This window comes from Electrophorus electricus, chromosome 14 (genome assembly GCF_041902795.1).
Source record: "Electrophorus electricus isolate QZ-2024a chromosome 14, ASM4190279v1, whole genome shotgun sequence".
NCBI classification, from domain to species: Eukaryota; Metazoa; Chordata; class Actinopteri; order Gymnotiformes; family Gymnotidae; genus Electrophorus; species Electrophorus electricus.
This window is the reverse complement of record NC_137510.1, coordinates 14,767,980-14,789,002: the sequence shown is the minus strand read 5'-3', so window position 1 is coordinate 14,789,002 and position 21,023 is coordinate 14,767,980. Positions and strand designations below refer to the sequence as shown.

The 21,023-nt window shown below is 39.2% G+C and overlaps 1 protein-coding gene across 14 annotated transcripts in view; it reads left to right on the top strand.

Moving 5' to 3' along the window:
* Positions 1-668: 668 nt before the first annotated feature.
* The window catches only part of tmem74 (transmembrane protein 74), a 77,477-nt gene continuing 57,122 nt past the window's right edge, over positions 669-21,023 (top strand). For 3 of the 14 annotated variants that reach the window (XR_003411594.3, XR_003411593.3, XM_027024272.3), the window contains exons 1-2: positions 677-824; positions 1,128-1,176. The gene's annotated coding sequence lies outside the window, so the exon portion shown is untranslated. The other 11 variants (XR_014116804.1, XR_014116802.1, XR_014116808.1 and 8 more) reach the window with 9 other exon arrangements.

The window sequence follows — 21,023 nt, the reverse complement described above, 5'->3', positions numbered from 1 at the left end:
GTGACTGGACTGCACTTGAAACAAATTTCTATATCTCACCAAAATTTGTACAACTTACAGCAAGCGAAATGTCTTTAGATTTAGGATGAATGACATCATAAGAATGATATGAATGGGAAACCTGGCACAAGATCTATTCCTAAATAGGTGTTATTTTCGAATGAGTTTGGTTGTGCTTTCTTATGAATTTGCAGTTGTGAGAACTTGTTGCTGTAAGCCCCTTTTTCAAGAATACATGTGTGTATACTGTTTACGAATGCAGTAATTAATCCTATTGTAAAAGTTATTTTCCCCTGCTCATGTATATAACCTGTTCATTTTACATAGCAGGGCATTTGACATTTAACTAGCCATCTGAATAGTCATTTTAGCAAGGAGGCTTAACCTGCCATGAAACTCCATTTTGCTGAATGCATTGTTGATATTCTCTAGTTATGGAAATCTCATGTGAGGTGTGGCAATTATGGAGTCTGTCTTCAAACTTGGATGCCACCTGTGTGACTGTTGTGACAGCTCACAGGTACAAACTCATTCATATGTTAAACTGAGTCCAGGAAAAGTTGGTCGTAAAGCATGAGCTTCCCTTTAGAACACGCGCAAAGCTCCTTGAAGAGTGCAGGCTTAGATTAGGAGCAGCAGGCTGAAATGGCGAGATAAGAGCTGTTTGCTTGAGGCTCTCCCTTGCTCTGGCCATTTGACAGACGGCTATGGATCAGCTTGAATAGAGTGAAAGCTACACTTTCGCTACCATTTACTGCTCAGCTGGAGAGACACTCTGGACTTTTTAAAGGTCCACTTGGACAAGAATAAGACATATGGAGAATGTGAGGTTAACCTATTATTTTATAGTTTAAAGTTCTCTGTGTTTATGCGGTTGTGTGAAGTCTTGTTTAACTTTCCCCACTGCCTATATTCCAATATATTTGCCCTTTATTCACATAATACCTACAAACTTACACCTCCTTTTTGAACTTGTGATACAGAACTCACTAAAGTACAGGCTTATGTAAAAAAAAAAAACAAAAAAAAAAACATTTAGCAAGTTTAATGAGGCATACAGAACTTGCTAGCCATTTTTGGGATTTATTGACGCCGATTTATCTACAAAGACCTACTTTATTACACAGAGATTTTCTGTTTGGCTTCAGCATGAGTTGGACAAGGAAAACAAAAAGGGTAAGATTAAATATTTTCTACTGATAATTTATTTTTGAAGATGTCATTGATCAGTTCTTTTTTTTGGGGTGGGTTTTTTTGGTTACAATACCTAACTAGCTAAATAAATAAGTTTTGAATTACTGTAGAGGCTGCTGACTAATCCATGATCCAAACTTTAATGAAATAATGATCCCCATAGTTACACAGTATGTCTTGTATGCATGTAGATGCTATAATTTGACCCAATATGATCAGTTTTGTTTGTTTTGTCTTCATGCTTGTGGAATAAGGGAACACTTCTCACATTCCTTATATTTTAACTAAACTGGCAGGAGCACCACGCTGTTCACACTTTTCAAAGCCCGGGTTACACCTATCTGAGCTGTAGCTTCATTTAACATTGCACAATTAGGAAAATTCCAAAAGAAATTTTATATTTTTTAATTCAGATTTATTTGTTGTACTTTGCACACCAACATTACTCACAAAGAGGGGATCCAGTCACTAAGAGGGGATCCAAACCCACATCCAATCTCTCTGTCAGTTCAAAATACAATCTGCCTTATCTAAATACTTTGTAGATGCTGTTTTCATGGACAAAGAAACAGAACTGTTCCTGAATATATTCTTCATTTATTTTTCAGCAGATGCAAACACAACACATGCTGTGTAGCTTCACAGATTTCTTTATGTGCACAAGAGGGAAAAAACAGCATACATTTCAACTATGCCTTGATAACTGTTAAGGGTCCAGATATGAATATTTTCTTGTCCCTTTGTTACCTGGAACACATTATCTATATCTGTCTTTCTATATCCAGATAAATAATTAAGTAATTTCCTTCCTTCCTGATGGTACAAGAGGTAAAGATTAGCAGTGTATAGGTATGTACTTCATTTGGAAGGAGGAACATGGCTTGCAGCCTCATGTACTGCTTCATAATCTTGAATGAAATGTAAGTGAGAATCACCCTTACGTATCCTGAACTGTCAGAGCAATAAAAAACATTTTTCAATCATAAATTGTTATGTACAGCTAGGCCGTTCTTGTCATAATTGAAATCAGAAGATCTGTTGTTTGAAATGCCTGAGCACATTTGACCCAGAAGTTCATGTTTTGTCACAGAAATGCCTTTTAAGTAGTTTCTATCAACAGAGGTTATAGTAATGTCATCAACAAGTACTATAAAGAATGCCAAAGTGCCTACTGAGTCTGTGTTTACAAAGCACTTCAAATACTTACATTCTGTGGTGTATATATGCTTTACATTATGATACATCACAGCATTTTCTGTTCTTTTCACCAAAGGTGAAGCCTTTGTAAGAAGTATGTATTTGTACAAATTTGTAAGCATTCTCTTTATTTCAGAATGTCTGTAATGTAACAGCAGCAATAAGACCAAGAAGAACATAATGTTAAAATATAATTCACCTGCAGTCAAATATTACAGTGACAAGAAAGTAATATTGGTGCTAATAGAACTTCCAATTGCAGCTTCAGCTGCATTTTCAGAACTGTCTTCATCATGTTCGGTCAAGCTCCCATGGTTGTTTTCACAAGAGTGTGTGGAATGGAAGGACACATGGAGCTCTAGTCAGGGAAGGTTCTCTGCCTGTTTGTGTGACGTCACTTCTCAAGTCTTTGTCAAGACCCCCTTCTTTTCATGATGAAATCTACAGGCTAAGTTTAGAATTGTTTCCCCATGACTGGTATTTTAGCAGTGTCATGTTAAAGGTGATGCGCACACATACACACACACATCTTTGAAACTTCTTTTCGATTATTTGCTGATTTGTATGCCTACATTTTATTATAGGCCTTGAGTACAGACTGGCTGTACAGACCAGTACATTCGCTTTTCTCATGTATTTCACAGAGCAATGCCTAAGAAGGCCACCTCGGGTTCGCTCCAGTCCATTAAAATTTAATGCAGTCATCCCCTCTCCTGATAAGCATAATCTCTCCCACGCAGGTGTGCTAAAGGGCACTCATGTATTCACCCCTCAAACTTACTAGGCCACTATCATTTGAGTGTATTAGTCAGAGGGAAGGATTAAAACTGAGCTGTTCGGTGCGTATTTATTGAGTTCTTGTGCAATTCAAATTGTTCAGAATGTAAAAGGTCACAAATGCTAATTGAGGACTGTTTTTATGACGACAGCAAGGATCAGCAAAGATCTTGTGAAAACACGTTTTGCCGTCTCCTGTTTTATAAAGTTCCACTCTGCCCAAGGGGTGTTAATGGAGTTCAAGTGTTTTGATGTTGGTAGGTAGGCTAGATAGAGAAAGCATAGGCCAGCTTGTGACAAAGTACATATGTCATGATGGTCAAGCCCTCTGATGATGATAGAAAGCTAGCTCATAGGGGTGGTATTGGCCTGACATTTAGCTTGTCATGGCTTCAGTATGAGCTTTGCAGAAAGCACAATGACTTCCCACACCCTAACATTTTTTAGCCCTTTGGATAAAGGCAGGTGGTCAATTATCTTTTTTTTCCACATGCATACCATGGTTATGAGAGGAGTTTATGTTCTTGAGCCATGAAAAACAGACTTCTGAAATGCCCCATCACTGGGAAAATTAGTGTTGCTATGGTATATGTCATTGTGCACATGGTGTTATCTCAGTGATGCAGTTCAACAGTGTCCTTTTCCTTAGTTACATATGAGCTGGATACATATATCCTCCTAAATCCAATTTACTTTTGATCCCAGTAGTATGATTAGCCAGGCAGAATCTACTACTCTTAACAAGGTATTCTGCCATAAACAAGTAATCATGTTGCACCAAAGTCCAATATAAAGATAGCTAGTGTGGTGAGACCTCACTCAGCCCTGAACAGGTTCACTGTGAGGGCTAATCCTGCAAATAGCCTCATCAGAAAATACTTCATGTAACTGGTAGTTAGGCTAGAGAATCTGCAGTACAGTTACTTTCAAGTTAAAAACATGAAGCAGTGACCTGGTCATGGGAATTGTCCCCTTTAATGTAGCACCCACAATAGCTGTGCACTGCATAGTGCTGCGTTACTATGACAATCAGACCTGGTCATACAAGTGATCACACAAGTAATCACTGCATGTTGCTTACCCAGTGGAGATCCAGTGGAGTCTCTTAAAATTGTCTTGTAAACAAACATAAATGCAGTCATAGGCATATGGTGCATTTTCTCAAAGCTTTATTCACTAAGTGGCAACATTAGAAATTAGAAAACCAACATTTGAAGGCAGTGTGTATGCACAATGTGTAGTGTATTGTGTATATAACATATGGATTATCACCACAGTATGTGTCTAGCAGTCAAAAACAAAAAGAGCCTTTTTTAGTTTCTCAGATTATCAGTAAAGCTTTGGTGAGTTTTTGAGCTGTTTGTGCTTTGCACTTTTTGTTCTGTTTAAGTGTTGGGGGGGAGTGTTGTGAAAGACTGAGTGCTCTTTTCTCTACAGTGTGCTCAGAGTATCCATTAAGAGTGTCAGGATGAAAGGAGTCCACTGGGTTATTATAACATTTGCCCAAAGAGACTGTGCCACTCTGAATCCATCTCTGCCAGAGAACAAGCCTTTAGACTGGTCAAGCAACCATGTTCAGGAAGACAGCCATCAGTCTGCCGTGATGGGAGAAGACACCTGCACTAACCCCCACAATGATATATCTACTTGAAAATAAAGTTAATGCAGTTATCCACAACATCAGCTTCATCTTCCAATGTGATCATGACACTTAAGCAGGTTTTGTGTGTATACTGTGCAAGATGTATATAAAAAAAATAATCCTTTGTTTTTAAACTGGCTTACAGTCTAACACAAAAATGATACTTTATGATGCATTACTTTATATTAGGCATTGTCATGCTGCCCTACTTCACCCAGCTGGACACCAATTGCCATCAAATTGTCTTGAACAATTTGAGTTAGGCTATCTGGTATTAATGCATCATCAGTAATTACTTGTGTAGTTAAATAGCCATGTCTTCTTCAAGGAATAATCCATAACATATTTACTGTAATAAATCATAATACGACCACGATATATCAACAGAGATCAAGGAAATATGATGATTTGACATCCAGGATTCCCCAAGTGCTATAGCCAGTGTGTTCTCCTTTGTCATTTCCATTCCGGTGTGGAATGTCTGTGTTTTGCCTGTGATCCCGGACACTGCCCAGTTCCCACTATCATTTTGACAGCCCTGGTTGCCACAGCGTGCTGCAGCTTTAAGCAAGCCAACGAACGGGATCAAGAGAGTTGGTATTATATTCTAGCCAAAAAAAAAAGCCTCCGCCTCTTTCTAAACAGCTCCATGAACAGAGACGTAGTACAATGTGAGTAAATATCGGCAAAGCATTTGAAAGTTGAAGACAGCTTAGAGCCGAGAGGACTTTAAAACGGATGCCAAGTTGACTTACCTAGCCAGCTCATTTCCACCTGAACAGGTAGCTAATCATTGAGCCTCAGCTAAGGTTTGCTAACCTTAACTAATTTATCATGACTGCTAGGGTTGTGAATTTAACGGTTTTCAACATTTCGTTACTCCCGTACTCTTTACTCAGTGTTTAACTGTTATCAAGAAAGAAATGTTTGAGACTGCCGGTGAAGTGATCCCGACTAGTGCTAACAGACATTAGCTATAACTGCTAATTTAACCGTTAACTGCTATAACTAACAAACGTCAGCTAGCTATATAACTGTAACTGCTATACGTTAACCTACGTCTATGGCTGTTTACCACCTCAGCCACAACCAGCGTGTCACGAATAGTCCCTCCCAGCTTCCATGTTCCATGTTTTCCCAGTCGTGTGTCTTTTAGCTCCATGCCGTAGTTTCGTTTTCTCCGCCCCTCGTTTCTAGTTAAGTTCATGTATTTAAACCCAGTTGTGTGCCCTGTGTTTTGGCTGGTCATTGTTTATTTGAGTGGTTGTGTTTCTGTGTTTGGTTTAATGTTTGAATGTCAGAATACCTGAAAGCCTGTATCTAAGTTTATACTCCGTGCCTTTGTGTTTCTCCTAGCCTTCGTGTTTGTTAGCCTCTGAGTTCTTTCTAGCGTCTTTTGTTATAGCCTGACTCCCCTGTTTGCCTTCGTGTGTTTTTGTTTGTTGGATCATGTATCCTCGAACGCTCCGTGTTTGCTCTATGACCCTGGACTATTCTGACTACAACTCTGGATCTGGAAATCTCGCTCTTCTCCGCACATGCGTCCGCCCCCTTACCGCTCACCGTTACACAGCGTGACAGAAACTACATGTTTGACTCCAGATTACGAATGCGATCACTCTTTACGTTGAACGAATCCCTTGACAGGAAAGATGCATAATTCACTCTGTCATCTGATGCTGCAACAAGGAAGAGCGCTAGGCTACTACTAGCTGTACTAACTAGCTGCTTCAAAACACGTGCGAAATGATTTATTGCTGGCTGCATTAGCTGTTAAACTGAGCTGTTAATGTGATCAGTTCCTGGGAAATATGAACTCCAACTCCAGAGTGTGTACTTTTGAAGCAGTAGATTACTTCGAGCTAACACTGACGGTTCTAAAAAAAACATGAGATGGTTTATAATTTTTAAAAAACAAAAACACATAAACATACATTGGCTGATGAACTGATTTATGGTTGTTGCAATGTCAGGATATCACAATATGTACTCACAAACACAGATGTGTGTTAGTACACAATATAAGTACGCAAAATGTATGTACTGTAGGATTAAGTAACATGAAGTGTATAACCTGTAAATAGCTCATTGTACTCAGGTGTTATAGACATTTAATATAATGCAGAACCTATTTTAGAGATATGAAATGCTTTTTAGAGGCTCACATGGTATTCTCCAATCCATGGGCACAGCTAAAGAATAAAAATGTATAACCCAATTCATATTAGAATGCAGCATGTTGCCCAACCTTTTGTAATGCATTGCACGTACGCTGCATGTGTGAAGATCAAAGAGTGTACTGACCTTTTGCTAAAACACTTAGGAAAATTAACTCTTCTTGTAGTAATGTGAAAAACTCCATTAGGCACAGAGCATGATCATTGTTGAGTGCACTTGAGCTGATATTCTCTGAGGGTAGGGAGCACTGTTGAACTTGGTGTTACCTGTCTGGAAGACGGTGCATACTCACATTGTGGAATATAGGGAATGCTAAGGTTTAACGCTGTCATATACTTTGCTCATCATCTTATGAATATTATATGAGAAAACAAATAATTTACTAATGTTCAATTTGGCACGCCAGCCTATCTGGAGTAGCCTGAGGACTGAGGGCCTGACGTGGGCCAATGTGGACAGGACAGAGGGGAGGAAGACAGGAATCATAACAATGACAGACACAGGGACAGGCACAACAGGAGACAAAGGGGCTGACACGGTAACAGTGACGGGGATAGGGACAGTAATGGGAACAGCTACATGTGAAAGGGGATCAAACAAGGAAGCAGGAAGGAGTGCAATGAGACTGGAAGAAAGACCAGCCAGTCCTCCAATCTCCAGTTGAGGTGAGGGCCAGTTAGTCCAGGAAGAGGTGCTTGCCATTGGCTTGGGTGGTGCCGGCATCTCCGCTTTTTTGGCAGACAAGCCTGAATGCATGTCAGATGATATGCCTGCCTTGGGATCAATTGCTGGTGATGCTTCCACCTTTCCTGATTTTGGCTGACGGGCAGGCACACAGGCTTTGGGGTCTTGTGTTCTGGGTAAGGAAACATCCCATAACAACTCAGGTGCCGCGGTGAAGCCTCTCCGAAGGACACATGGAAATGCTTGCAGGCTCTAGAGTGGCATGCTCTGGGTGTAGCTTTAGCCACTGGGGGCATCCTCATTGTCTGAGTCCCCTGACCCTGTTTCTGACCTGGAAGTAGGATCCTTATGGAGGTCCTCCTTCTTTCCTTTCTTCCCTTTCAATTTAGCTCACAACATCCCTTAATGGTGGGTGTTTCTTTAATGATGGGGAAGTGTGGCAGGATGTAGGAAGGAGCCTTGTTGCAGATGCACAGATGTTTATTATAACGTAATAAAAAAAAATGAAAGCTAAACACAAATAAGGATGCTGAATGTAAACAAGACAAAAATGTAACAAGCGATAAACAAGTCTAAAAGCATGAAAAGTGGCTAACAGCATCTTACATGAGATCAAACACAGTCAGAGACTAACAACTAAACAGGACTTTAAATACACATGTTAACATGGGAAGTGACAAGGGACTGGTGTGACACAGGGGAGGGGTGTAGCAACAAACACACACATACACACACAAACAGGACATCACTAAAACTTAGAGAAAAGTCTAGGAGGATGGGGCTGTGCTGTGGCATTTTTAAACACTAGTATTTATTCAGGTATTTATTACCTATTTGCTATGTATGTATTTTTTTTACAAAATAGCATCCTTTTTTAACATATTAGCTATTGACCACTACGTTACTGATGTGATGAAGGGTAGTGCTGAAGGATAGCATTATTTTTGTTTACTAAGTACACTACACCACAATTGAATGGGTAAGTCTTTGGTGACTTTCATGACTTTTGGGAATTAAAGTTGCATAGGCCAATGTGGCAGAGAGAGCAGACCCCAGGGACTGACCTCAGATCATCCCCAAGGCACATTGGGTGTCTGCCTACTGTCACAGCTGTCACTGAAGCGTTTACTGGGATAAGAGTCTCTGTGGCTTGTCTTATGGGGGGAATGGCAAGACAGGTGTCTGAGTGCTGCATCAAAATGGTTACTTATTGTCATTCACCATCTTGAGAAGCATGCTGAAGTGCCATTCAAGGGCTATTTCCTAACCTCAATTCTTCTAATTTATAGGGTGGTCCTTTGCTGTAGCAGCTTCCAAGGGTGTTTCCTGGGCAGTGATAAAAAGAGCATAAAATTTGAGTCATATGGTCTAATCAATGAGAGAAATAATAACATTGTCAGCTTTGGTTTGGCAACATGCCAGTCATGGAATGATATCATTACCTGCATACACTAGCAGAAGGAGAAATTTGTTTTTTTTTTCATTGATGGACTTGTAGTTTCAATTTTCTCTAAATCATCCTCTTGATTGGTTTGACCCTAGTATTTTGACATCTGAATAAAAATAAAAACTCACAGGTGACATGAGCAGGGAGCTGCTACAGGATGTGCAGATCTCCACAGAAAACTGTTCAGTCCAATCCCACAAGGTCTTCTGTTTTTTTTGGGTTTTTTTGAAGATAAGTATAAGTGAAGTGCTTTCCTTTCCCTGTTTGGCCTGGGGCTGATGGGAGCATCACTGAGCAGGGCTGCAAAGAATAGCATCTCCCTGGGAACCCTGTGCTCTGGTGCTTGCACGCACTTGTCTAATCCCAAGCTCCATGTGTATGAATGTGAACATTTGTTGTTGTTTTTTTGTTTAAAAATGACAGATATATGCCCCTTCCTTACACTTAGGATGACTTCACATGAAAGTGAGCAGTAACTGAGATGTACACAAGTATGGTGTCAGATCAGAGTACTAAGACTGGCTTGTGTAATAATCATGTTTTCATATGATTTTTTTTTTTATTTTCTAATATGCTAAACACTGATCTGGCTCCATTTCTCATGCAGCAGTCCCTGTTGTTCAGAATGGATGAAAGATACACCAGCAAATGCCAGTAGGTTATTAAAGAGAACAGTGAAAGATAAGATAGTCAATGCAAGTAGGTTATAAATGAGAATGCATTGTTTCTTGCTTAATGAATATTATGTCAGTATGACAAAGCACCAGTAGAGTTAAATGCCTACTATTTGTCTCTTGATGATTGGTAAAGCTTATTACAACGCATGGGGCTATTAAAATATCAAGTCAGTAATACAGTGATTCATTTAAAGGGTTAATTGAAAATGAAGCTGGAATCAATATTTACTACTAACTGGTATCATTTAATTTTGGCACTCTGTCTTATGTGGTGACGTGATGTATTCTGTGCACAGATTTAGCACTTGGAACGAAAACCTCATCACATCGAAGGTGTCAGCCTTCTGAGACAAATCTCCTTATATTCTCATCTTTCCAAATGTATAACTTCACTGATCCACAAAATCAATTCCACCGTCAGCAGTTTGTCCAGTTTTATATTTATTTACTGTGAAATATTTCATTAGCAATAATAATAATTACTTTAAACAGAATTAAATGCACTTATAAAGTTAAGCTAAATGTGTACTTACAAGCCGAAGTTTCTCTCATGCAGTTATTTATCATTTAAATCCATATTTGTTTTGTCTGTTTAGTGTGCATACATTGACGGGATGTCCCATAAGTCAGTCTGTCTGCCTGAGTACACCACCTAGTTTTGTGCAGTAAAACAGAGAGCAAAATGAAATCAGTATATGATATAATTCACTATGATAAATGATCAGAGTTTAGGGTGACACCATTTTAGGCTAGAGATTCATGAATCCCAGACTTATACAGCTGCATGCCTCCTCTAAAACTAGAAAAAACACATTTCATGTGAGCATACTGCATGAGATGATGCCTATACTACCATCCTTAGTGGTACATCTGCTGTGCTGCACTGGAACTGTAAGCTCCTGGTATTAGCAGAGATACTATGCTGTTTGGCAATAGCACAGTGGCCTGGAATCAGATTTCAGTTGGGGGTGCATGCTGCTTCCATGCTGATGTGGACTAATCTGATGCGGCTAAGGTTAATTCCGTGAACTGTGAATACAGGTGCATCTTAAAGTACATGACTAATGAAATTTCTGCTTACACTGGACAGCAGAGGTTTGAGCCAACAGAGGTATCACCATCATTAACTGGTAGTTTATTTATGTAACAGACTAAATGGAGTTTATTTCACTCACCTTTACAAAATTGCTCTTATCCTTATTTACTTGTTTTTGGCAGAGGCCATCTGCTTGGAGCTTGGGCTCAAATCACACAACCTGCATTGACCCAGTTTTTTTTGTTTAACTGATCTGAATAAAGATACTATAACTTTCTGGTAGATTCTGTATATTATGTATAAGACATAGGAGGAACCTAAATTTACATTTCTAATGAAAATGACATGTGCCAAACATTCCTCAATCCGAAAACATTGTAAACATTTATAACATTACAAAAAATGTCATTAGATTTTTTTTATTTTTTTTACCAGAGGTGGGTAATGGCAGTAGAACCCATGATAAATCCACTTTACAGCCCTCTAAGAAGAGCCATGTGAATCAGAACCTGCATTAGTGTTGCCATGGCAATGTGATATCATTAATAACCTTGCTAGAGTGGTAGAGCTATGAAAAAACAGGAAATGCTCCTATCGCTCTTCCGTGTCCAGACATTGGCATTGTCTCTCTCTTTGAATATGCTTTTAGAAGATGTTTTAAGAGAAACCTTGGTTATATTCCTTGTCTTTTCTGGAGTTTCATTCCTCTAACCTTCAGCATCTAAGCACTGTGTCAAAGACAAGAAGTAAGAAGTTTTCTGTATTGGAAAGTAAATTAAACTTTTCATTGCCATATCTGTGAAATACAGAAGCTTGAGAAAGTCCATTGCTTATCTGCACTGCAATTTGGTCATTCAAAGGAGTATTAACCCTGCTGTGACAAAACATTGTACAAAAATACAAACTCCTATTATTTTAATGTCAACCTCAAAATAAATATAAGCTCTTCACAGGAAAAAAAATCAGTCAAAAATCTTCTTTAAAAAAGTAAGTGTAATTTTTAAATTAAGGATTAAAAAGCCAACAGTCTACCAATACATCCAAACAAAACTGGCAACAAAATTACTGTTGCTTTTACTAACTACACAAGTTCTTGCAGGTTACCATCAAGGTTTTATATGACCTTTTATATGTCCACATATATCATGTTACTCTCATCTGCCATTAGATAAAGTGAGGATCTTTAAATTATAGTGCAGTCCATAAGTAGGACAGGGGCTCACCTTTTGTTGTTTTGGTTCTCTACTCTAGCTCTGCACCATTTTTTTTATTCACCACATCAAGTCTGCTAGTTCCCCTATTAGTCCCACATACACTACATGGACAACTACACATTACACATATAGGAGCTTTTATGACATCCCATTCTAAATCCATAGGCATTAGTTCCCCCTTTGTAGTTATAACAGCTTCCACTCTTTTTTGTGAAGGATTTATACAAGATTTTGGATTCTGTCTGTGGGAATTTTGGCCCATTAATCCAGAAGAGCATTTGTGAGGCCAGACACTGATGTTATATGAGAGGGCCTGGCTCGCAATCATTCTATTTCATCTCAAAGGTGTTTGATGGGGTTGAAGTCAGGGCTCTGTGCAGGCCAGTGAAGCTTGTGACTGTGCAGGCCAGGCAAGTTCTTCCACACCAAACTCAGCCAACCATGCCTTTATGGACCTTGCTTTGTGCACTGGGGAACGGTCATGATGGAAAAGAAAAGGGCCTTCCCCAAACTGTTCCCACAATGTTAGAAGCATACAATTGTCCAAAATGTCTTGGTATGCTGAAGTATTAAGATTTCTCTTCACTGGAACTAAGGGGCATAGGCAAACCCTTAAAAAAACAACCTCATAGCATTATGCCTCCTCCTCCAAACTTTACAGTTGGCACAATGCAGTCAGGCAGGTAATGTTCTCCTGGCATTTTCCAAACCCAGACTCCTCCATCAGACTGCCAGATAGAGATTTTTCACTCCACAGAACACATTTCCACTGTTCCAGAGTCCAGTGGCAGTGTGCTTTACGCCACTTTGTCTGATGCTTGATATTATGCTTGCATCACCACTCACAATATCAAGCATCAGACAAAGTGATGTAAAGCACTTAAAGCACTTAGTGAGCTCTTTACAACAACCAATTATTTCAAAGAAAGCAGTTTGTAAACTTTGTAAAGGCAGACTAGTTGGTCGATTTATACACCTGTGACTGAATGAAACACCTGAATTGTGTCCCTATACTTTTGTCCATATGTTGTAGCTATGATTCCATGTTTCACAAAGCAGTAAGTACTGGATCATGACCACATCCTTTTTTTCTCCACACTTTCCTTATTCTGTCCATCTGTAAGACCAACACTACTCTAAAGGCAAATTATGTAATTTTTTATGAAAGTGGAATTCTTGATCTTCTGTTCTTGAGGTAAACCAGTGGTTCACATCTAGTATTCTATCCTATAATGTCATTTTTGTGCTTTTTGATCTGTTCAACAGTTTATGTTTATGACAAAGTATTCTTGTGGTGCTTTGTTATCTGGATATAAGGTCATTTCAGTTCTTGCTTATTAACAATGTACTCAGCTGTTGATTTTGACACACCTAATGTTTTATGGCATTTTCTACTGGCAATAATACTTCTTTAGCATTGAGGCTTGGTCTTCATATAAAAAAACAGCAGCATGTTGTGAAAATGACATATCTACAATCAACTCTAATCAAAACCGTTTGTAAGGTATGAAACAGTGATACATTTATGGCATTTAGCTGATGCTTTTATCCAAAGTGACTAACAATTATGACTGAACACAACTCGAGCAATTGAGGGTTAAGAGCCTTGCTCAGGGGCCCAACAACTTGGTGGCAGTGGGGCTTGAACTGGCAACCTTCTGATTACTAGTCAAGTTCCTTAACCACTGCCCACAAAAATCTAATGGAATATTTGAACATCTTTGTTTTTAGTTAGAATACATTACATCTAATCTATACCTAAAGTTGGTATAAATAGGAGAATAATTTAAGAATAGAACTATGCAGAAGAGCTTTGGTGATTAAACAGGAGTAAGACATTTATAGTAATCCATACATTGTTGCATCTTTCCTTAAAGATTTGCTGTTTGAGTTATGAATTCCATATTTTAAGTGTGTGTATTCTTGTTCTTGTTTGTGTTATTAGTTGGAACAGACCATTTTGACAAGTTACTGCATAACTTATTTACTCCTCCAGTGCTTGTATGTGTTTGTGTTTGTGTGTGTGCATGTTTGTACCACTACTTTTTCAAATGAACATAGCTGTCACCAGTAAATGAGTTTGGTTAGAACTGAGCTAGATTACTTTTTTACTTACTGGACATTATTTCCTTGGCAAAAAGAAATGGTTGACAGGGTGAATGTGTAGATATTGAAGTCTAACAGGGTGCACTAATGGTCTTCTGTCCTGTTTCTAATGGGATTTGTAGCACAGTTGGCCAAGCTAGACAGATGATCAGTAGTCGTCTATGGACTCAGCAATAGCTAGCAGAGGCAACCACAGGTACAACACTCTGAGGGTGTTTTGACGGAGAACTTCCCCCAACTACCTCCACCCCGGCAGGTGACAGCAGAAGTGCCCAGCAGGCAAGGTCTTTCGCCAGTGAACAGGGACTTTGCTGCAGCAGGGGTTTATTAGATGGTGATATTTTCAATATATTTGTGTTTCCTAAACGGAAATTTGTACACCTTAAAATGGTGTATTCTGTATATCCTCCAGACATATCATGGCATTTTGTGCCAAAAGCTACAGCCCCACAACAAGAGAAGTGCAATTCCATACATCATAAGACATATCCCCAGGCTGGAACAAGCATAGCAGTGTGCTCCACAGTATGATCCTAGTATGCCACAAGGTTAATGGAGAGTGGAAACTACTGTTATCGAAAGGCACACTTTTAGCTGTATTGAGTTAAAAGCAATCTCAGCACACTTTGTTCTGGAGAAAACAGGTAACATGGCATAACAGCTGATGCTTTGTTATTTGTAATAGGCTGTATATGGGAAGATATTGATCTTGTCTAGTTGAAAGGGAAAAAATAGCACCTTTAGCCTAAGGACAGGGTCCTGGCTGGTGTTATGATCATTGTACTGATAAGCATGTAGTATAATGACCTTTAGGTGACCCAAGACAAGAGCAGACCAGGTCACTCTCCTCTCCCAATACTACTAGAACTCATTCAATACTGCTGTTCCTGTTTACCAGGCTAAGAATACAGCCTTTGAAAATAAATGGGTGAGGCACATTTTTAGACCAACCACTTACCAATGATGAGAGAGAGAGAGAGAGAGAGAGAGAGAGAGAGAGAGAGAGAGAGAGAGAGAGAAAGAGAGAGAGAAAATAAATATGAGCAAAACGCAAGGAGGCTGTAAAATTTAAATAATCTCAGGGTGAAACAGTGATAAGGAAGTTTCTCTAATGTCATGGAACATTACATTGATGATAGTGAATACTAATAAAATGTAAAATTGTATTGCACAGAACACCCAGGGCAGGAAAGTGGCCGCCAGCATATTGGTAGTCTTTTTTCTCCACAGCATCACAGAAAGAGCTAAAGATCAGACATTAAAGCTTCGTTCTTTCTGCTTTCTGCCTTGTGAACCCTTAGATATACTTTTACTGTGCATTTTACTCTCCAATTCTTTATTTATTTACTCACTGGTTTTTATGTGCTTATGGATGTATTGATTTTATGTTGTAATTCTTTATCTGTCTTTACCACTGCACGAAATAAGTTCCTTACGGAAAATAAAATATTTGAACAATTAGCCATCGTGTGCATAGAGTGCAAAAGCCTAGTTTGTCATGTAGGTAGATGAAAAATTACAAAGTAACCTCCATCCTGATTAGGTGTTCAACATGGGGCAGTTGGGCCAGTGGCATTTGAATGTAATAAGGAGCAGAACTAGAAAATTAAATGGAACAGTGATTAAATGGAAGGTTATGAAAACAAAGTTTATTTCACAAATGACACACTTGGCCATGTTGCAGTTTAAATAAACAACTAAATGCAAAATGGACAAAATAAAAGATTATAATGAATTACTTACAAACCTTTACATACAGTTTTAGTGCCAAACTGGGAAAATATGCTTTTTTAATTATGGAATGTAAGACCTTTTTTCAATAGTCTATTAAAATAAATGTAGTTTCTGACTTTGCTTTTGTCCATTATTTCTCTGTGAAGGGATTCAACTAGAAAGGGTCTACAGTGTATATCCATTCTTTACACTGTATCTCGCATTGTTGCAGGTAGCAGTGGCTTAATCCTACAGTTGAATCCAAATATGACTGTGGTCACTCACAGTTGTATTCCCAAATGCAATGGTTTGTTTAACAGTAATGATGCCAAGCCAAACATTAGCGGTACAGTTCAGAAGGACTAATGAGCACATTAACTGTAGAATTTCTTAGGTTTTCTCAGCCAAGTAAACACTTCCACTGCAGAGCAGCAAAGGGCTGCGTCATTCTCTGCTTTCCATTTAGACTGCCAGTCTGCAGCAGCCCCACTTGTCTTTTTGGCAGAACAGCACACAATTAACTGCATCTGGCACATCCTACATTATGTAAATGTCTTATGCGCAAATGAAATCACAGTTCAACAAGTCCATGGTGCTGTACCATGTGGCCAGATTCAAAACTCTTGTGCAAAAATGAATCATGTATACAAACCAAACCTTTGATCAAACAATGTACATAGACAGGATTTTGCTTCTTCTATATGTATGTATATATAGTGAGAATGTTGTTAAGTGATGTGGCCCCCCTGCACCACAGAGCCTCAGAGCGATACCCCACCTCCCCACCTGCCATCCCTGGTAGTTGATTTATGCATCATTAAGTTTTTGTTATTTGAGTTATGAATCTCCACATGCTCAAAATAAAATGGATGATATTTTACTTGCACAGCTGTCTCCAATGTGCTAAACAGTGGAAAACCATAATTTTAATAAGGTAAAACACAACTAACAGACCAATCACAGCTGTTGAAATTTATGGCACGAACTAGATAAGCATTTCATTCTTGATCGATATTATTTGTCATTGGCTCACCTAGGTTACATGTCATAAAAAAAAACAACTTGCATTCGCCGTGGCATGTGATATCATAGCTTGCAGATCGTTCGCCCCGTCCTCTAAATGCTAGTCAGAGTTCATATTGACCTCGGGAACACTGAAAATGCCAAAATGAAAAACGTCTTACTTTTCTGAGTGGTCAGCATAACATCTTTTCATTTCAAAGAGCAGAAAAGGTTAATTTGATAGTTTCTGTACAGTATGCAGATGTGATGAAAGGACTCTACTGAACGGCATACTGATACAGATTAACACCTGTAAGATACAGGTCCAACATCACTACCATCGGTTTTAGTACTACTCGGTCACCCCTAAATGACAAAAATATCTGCTGCTTTGCAAAAGTGGATCATGCAGTGAAGCACCATCACTAATTAGTTTTTTTTTCATCTCTAACATGTTAAACTCTAATAACCTATATAATTTATTGTTTTCATAATGCATGTTGCGTGGTACGATGTCCTTTTTGGGGTCATGAAAGTGGACATCCTGTCAGGTGAAAAATGCAGTGTTTACGTATCCAACCACAGTTATATGTTTGTGCCTGCCTTTAAGGAAATTTCAGTTCTCCCAACAAAACGGATTTAAATTAAATGTCTTGTCAAATGTCAATCATTTCCACTTCCGCGACAAGGAAACTAACGTTAGCTAGGAGCGATTTAGCAAGCTATGGCGTGGATAGTTCGTTAGCGAGCTACTCTAGTTAAGCTAGTTGTGTCTTGCTGATTAACTAGTTATCCTTAAATACGTTAAAACATTTAGCTACGTGGCAAAGGAACTGGCAAATATACATCTGCAGATATTGCAGATTTATATGACAACACAGGTTATCTCTTTGAATGAGACAGGTATGGAAATAAACGAAAATCCGTGTAACTAAGATAGCTGGCAATGTAATCATACTATAAGTTATTTAGCTAGTGAGTTAGCTAACCTAGGTTAGTTACGTAGCGCTTGCTAGTAACTAACGTTACTGGCTAGCTATATAGCTATAGGTTGTAGATGGACTTGTGATGCTAAAGTTGGAATTCTCGTCTTTTTACTGTCAAACAGAATGAAACTTTCACAGAATGAAGCCTTACTGATGCTATCCAAGGCTTGATAATCTGTCTTTAGTGAACTGTGCAGAGCAAACTAACATGAATGCTTACCATATGCCCATTGTTTCGTTTGGTTCTTCACAATATTTTTACATTTACATTTTACGGCATTTAGCAGACACTCTTATCCAGAGTGACTTACAAAAGTGCTTTGCCATTTACTTATAGAATACATCCTAGCCAGTAGAGTAGGTTAGAGTCCAATATACCAATTAACTTGAATACTGTTGGAATACAGGGATCAATGTTGATGCCTAGTGCAAAATACACAAACTCTATCCTAGATAACAATAGGTGCAATAACCAAGTACTAGAGTTTGTTAGTCAACAAGGGAGCAGTCAGAATCAGTGTAATAAACAATACCCTACAATATGTACTAGTTTCAGTTAGTCAGCATAGGGTCAGGCTCAGTCATTTAAATATTCTACAAATAGATGGGTCTTCAGTCTGCGTTTTAAGACTGTGAGGGACTCTGCTGTCTGTAAAGTAAGCAGAGGTTTGTTCCACCATCTAGGAGCCAGGACAGAGAATAGTCTTGATGCTTGTCTTCCATGATACTTGAAGTATACTCAAGCCAAGCCATACTTGAGGTTCGAAGTACTCGAGGTATGGATCTGGCTTTTACCATTGACATTAGATATGGATGGGCTGGTCCATTTTTGCTTTGTAGGCAAACATCAAGGTTTTAAATCTGATGCATGCAGTTACTGGAAGCCAGTGATGGGAACACAGCAATGGAGTGACAAGTGAACTTCAGAAGATTGAAAACTAGTCATGCTGCTGCATTCTGGACAAGTTGGAGAGGTCTGGTGGCTCTTAAAGGAAGATCGGCAAGTAGCGATTTGCAGTAATCTATCTTTGAAATTACATGAGACTGCATAAGCACCTGGGTAGCTTCTTACAAGAGAAAGGGCCAAATCAGATCAGATTTGAAACATGAGTTGAGAATGACAGCTGGTTGTCTAAAGTTATGCCCAGGCTACAAGCAGCCTCAGATGGTGATACCAGCGAGTTCTTGAAACTGAGATGATGGTAAGGGTTGGGACTTCCTGGGATGTACAGTTTTACTGGGGTTGAGCTTCAAGTGGTGGTCTGTCATCCATGACACAATGTCAGTCAAGCATGCTGAGAAACGTCTGGAGACCTGCCTGTCGGAGGGTGGAAAAAAGAAGTAACTGGATGACATCAGCATAACAGTGGTAGGAGAAGCCATGAGAAGATCTTAAATCCCCAAGACTACAAGTATACAAAGACAAGAGGGCCTAATACTGAGCCCTGTGGAACACCGTTGGAGAGTCTACATGGTTTGGATGTGGATCCTCTCCATGTTATCCGGTAGGCCCGTCCCTCCAGATAAGACTGAAACCATCTCCATGCAGAGCCAGTCACACCAAAGTTGGAGAGAATGTTGTGGTTTACTGTGTCAAAGCCTACCAAAATGTCCAGAAGAATTGAGACAGGTGATACTTTGGCAACTTTAGCAGCATGAAGTTTCTCAGTGACTGCTATGAGGGCTATTTCTGTTGAATGTGCCGGTTTGTAGCCAGACTGATTGGGAATATGCAGTCGGTTCTGGGTGAGGAAAAGAGATAATTGATTGTAAACTGCGCATTCAAGGTATTATACCTGCAGAACTGATGAAGTATCAGCTGTACCTGGAGTAGAACATGGGCTGGGGTATGCAAACATTAGGGCCATAAATATTATTCTGTTAAGACTGTTAAACAACACTCTAGGATTTTTAGAATTGGTCCATTTTACCACCCTGTTTTGCTTATGCAGGATTTACATGTGAAAGAGGTGACAACAGAGTTTTAGGTTCATGGAATGTCACAGTATGTAGGTTCAATATCCCAAACAACTGTGCCTAGGTAAACAGTTTTCCATGCTGTGGCACCTTTAAGCATTTCAGTTGCTGCCTTTGTTTGAGATGTCCTGCACTGATCTCTTGCACCAACAGCACAATAGCTGTTTGGGTAAATTGTCATGCCAGTGGCTCTGGATCAGATGAAATACCTGACTTGAATTACCACAAACCATTGCATTTCAGTTGCTCTGAGTAGTCTATAGTAGAAATATAATGCTGTTTATAGGTCTTTAATATGGTCTAATGGTTTCTGATATATAATCCTGTTTAATTCTAATTTAGATTTGTCTTAACAATGATGTTAAGACAGTCTGATGGATGTAAAACAAATTAATCCCATGGATATCCTTTGTAATTTTGTGTGAATATCTTTATTACTTTGCTAAATCTTATTTTCTCCTGATTATCTGTACCAGTTCGAGCTGACTTTTTACATGGTGAGTTAGATAACTATCATATTGTCATGGTGCGTCAGGCACCCAGCCAGAGGGACACGTACACTACCCCTCCCCCACACCTTCCCCCATTCCCAGTACCCTGATTATTGATCACCTGCACCTGCGCCTTGTTTACCTTTTTGTTTCTCCCTCTATTTAAGCCCCCAGGACCGCTCGTGCAGTGCTGTGTATTGCTCATTGCGCCCTGTGCCTGTGCTCAAGTCAGACACACTGAGTATTACCAATGTTCTACTGCATCCCTGCTACACTTTGGGTTTTTTTGCAACTAGTGCTATTCCTTTCTGTTTTTGCCAGCTCACTGATGTGCTCTTTGTTCCCGTTTTGCTCCTATGGTGAATATAGAGACTTCAAATATGCACTTGTGTCTCGCTCGCTCGCTCCCTCTCTCCCTCTCTCCTTCTCTCCCTCTGTCACACACACATTCAGTGGGAATGTGTTCATTACCTGTGTATAAAGTAGAGCCATCCCTTTTTCACTGTGATAGTGGCAAGATGTTTTTAAGGATGTGAGACAGGTATGCAATTCACTCTCAAAGGGAAATATATGCGGAAAGCAAAAGGAATGTAAAACTATTCCGTTACAAAAATATACACAGTGTAAAGATATATTCACCAAATTGCAAAACATAAATTTATAAAATGAAATACATAGGCATAGCCCATAAAGACTTTGGTT